The sequence below is a fragment of the Chlorocebus sabaeus genome, chromosome 25 (genome assembly GCF_047675955.1).
Source record: "Chlorocebus sabaeus isolate Y175 chromosome 25, mChlSab1.0.hap1, whole genome shotgun sequence".
NCBI lineage: Eukaryota > Metazoa > Chordata > Mammalia > Primates > Cercopithecidae > Chlorocebus > Chlorocebus sabaeus.
The window spans coordinates 19,199,647-19,202,741 of NC_132928.1; the positions used below are offsets into that span (position 1 = coordinate 19,199,647).

The window sequence follows — 3,095 nt, forward strand, 5'->3', positions numbered from 1 at the left end:
TTTACAAGTTGTCTGTTCCTAGAGAGTGGCCTAGCAGCCAGGGTCGCCTGTGTGCAAGCTTGGCCTGTTATGTCAGTGCCCAGCAGGCAGGCATGTGAGGCTAAGACCAGCTCACATCCTCTCTGCTGAGCAGCCTGCCCAGGCCCCGGGCTGCATCTGTCTCTAATGTGCCCACAGGCACAAGTCACCTGTAAAAGCAAGAGACTCAAGTCTGTGAACTGGAAGGTAAACGAATGTTTTCAGAATATTTCTAGACCTCTGACCTGCATCTTTTAACCAATGTTTTTTTGATTTCTTATCAAAATCAAAGCTGTGGGTTGGGCGCGGTGGCTCACACCTATAATCCCAGCACTTTGGGAGGCTGAGGTGGGTGGATCACTTGAGGTCAGGAGTTTGAGACCAGTCTGGCCAACATGGTGAAACCCCATCTCTACTAAAAATACAAAAATTAGTCGGGCGTGGTGGCACGCGCCTGTAGTCCCAGCTACTTGAGAGGCTGAGGTAGGAGAATCACTTGAATCCTCAAGGTGGAGGTTGCAGTGAGCTGAGATTGTGCCACTGCACTCCAGCCTGGGCAACAGAGCAAGACTCTGTCTAAAAAAAAAAAAACAAAAAAAAAACTTGTGGCATTTTAAAACAGATTGCAATAAAATAAGCAAGAACAATATCAAACCTAGTAAGCATAATGCTGAAATCTCACATAATTCTTAAATCTGAGAGATGTTCAATTTATTATATATTTAACCACTTTTTATCAAAATGTATCACAGAATGCCACCGTGCCACCATGATTCAGTGTGAAAGCCACATCTGCTCATCCACTGCAATGGTCCAGCCTGTAGTCTCTTTTCTGTACCAGTAAGCAAAAGTAGCAAAACAGCCACTGGCTCAACTTTTCCCAAGTAATAAAGTCACTTTGCTTAGTCTTCAGAATGTTTAGCTCCTCTTGCTAATCTATCAGCTTTTTCATTCCCGATAAACCCTGGATGACCAGGAACAAGTATCCACTGAATGCCCATGCCTTGAGTGAGCTTCTCCAGTGCCACAAAGTCCTCTTTGTTCATCACCTCTTTCCCTGTACTTGTCTTCCACCTGTTCTTCTTCCTACCTTGAACCCAGTTAGTTGTACTATTTACAGTAAACATACTATCTGTGTATGGAATCAATTTATTGATGTTTTCAGCCTCTCCTTGTTCAATGGTGTTGCAGGCTGCATGATTTTCTGCTCTTTGGTTTGTCTGTCACCCAGGAAGTCTAATGCCTACATTTAAAGGATGGCCTGGCCCCCAGTAGACATCAGTTCCCACTAGTGCTCTCGCCATCAGTGTACTCGACGACAAAGCCTTCGATGTAAGAAAATGTCCCTGCTCATGCGAGGTGCCAGCTCTGTGATTTGCTTCACAGGCTTTGCACACGACTCTGCGCTTTCATCTCCATCACCATTCAATGGCTCACGGAGTCCCTTGCTGGCTTTCATTTGTGATTCTTGTACATGTTTATTTTTCTGCCCTTCTGAACCTTCTGGGCTTGCAGATTTCCTGACAAAGGCCCAGGCCTCATTTTCTGTGGCAAACTTCTTAAATCTGGCAGCAGGAAATAGGTCCACCTATGCTCTACATTCATTCCAGGTCAGAAAGACCCCGGTCCTGCAGGCCCTCCCCACAGCATACCCCATCCTGAGGCTGTAACAGTCCCAGCGGCAGCGCGCAGCTATCAAGGCTGGCACATGGCTCACCCTCGCTTCCCACCAGTGCGACCCCAACAGTGCCCACCGGAAATAGCTTCAGTAAAAGTACACACTGAGGCCGGACACGGTGGCTCATGCCTATAATTCCAGCACTTTTCGGGGTGGAGGTGGGTGGATTGCCTGAATCCAGGAGTTGAGACCAGCCTGGGGAACATAGTGAAACCCCATCTCTACTAAAAGGATTACAAAAAGTTAGCTGGGCATGATGGCCCACACCTGTGGAGGCTGAGGTGGGAGAATCACCTGATCCCGGAAAGTCGAGGCTGCAGTGAGCCCAGATTGTGCCACTGCACTCCAGCCTGGGCAACAGGAGTGAGAACCTATCTTAAAAAAAAAAAAAGAAAGAAAAAAGTCCACTCTGAGGCATAACTAAAGACTTGGCTAATTATTTTTCTCTATGGTCAGTTGGTGGACCATTTGCAAGAACTAACCCATTTGTGTAGCTGTGTCTGATAAGACGGGCCTGCTCCAGGACAGAACATTCTTCTGAGGACCAAAGCTAGCCAGATCAATACATTTGAAAAAGTTCTTGTCATAAATCTATCAAATCCCCTATACCTTGAGCTAAGCTGTGGAGAAAAAACAAAACATGATCTTCTAGAATATTCTTGAGAACTTTACTTTGAAAGGTAGATAATATTCTCTGAAAGCCTCTGCACCTGATAAGATTATTTTGTTCAGCACAGATCATAGCTGTAAGGAGCTATTCCAAAAGAGGGGTTAGCATTATCTAGAATTCCAGATTGAAGCCAGTTGCACTACAGGCTGCTGGGAGGGGATATCATGAATCAGAACATACGGACCAGACGCAGCCCTTCCCTGAGCAGCCACAGACAAGTCCAAGGGACGTGGCATAACTGCCGCCTGTTTCCAAGCAGGCAAAGTGGTCCAGAAGAGTCTGATCAGAAGGGGCCAAATGGGAATCCAGTTTCATGGGTTCTTGGCAGCAACGATGCTCGCCATTAGGGGTAGACTGACATGCTAACAGGAACCAGCCGGCTCCATGTGAGGCGTGAGACCGGGATTAGGCCCAAGTCCTGGGAAACTGAGCTGGCAGCAACCAGCTAGGTGGCTGGAACACAGGCTAGGGCTACCTCAGATGCCAAACACCAGGACAGAAGGGACCTAGCAGAGATCCTGGCTGCTTGTGTATCTGGAAGCCAGCTTCGAGGCCATGTTCTTAGTGCTCCAGCCACAGACAAAAAGCAGCAGCAGAGGGTCTTCACTTCCCATTCTTGATGAGAGAGAAATGCAGCCTCTAGCCTGGGCTTCCAAAGCCCATTCTAAGCTCTAGCCAGGACAAGGAGGAGCAGGGCTGGGGATCATTACATGGCAAAAGGTGATGGTA

The 3,095-nt window shown here is 47.5% G+C and overlaps 1 pseudogene; it reads right to left on the minus strand.

Moving 5' to 3' along the window:
- Nucleotides 1–920: 920 nt before the first annotated feature.
- Nucleotides 921–1,743, minus strand: LOC103230145 (ribonuclease H1 pseudogene; annotated as a pseudogene).
- Nucleotides 1,744–3,095: the final 1,352 nt, after the last annotated feature.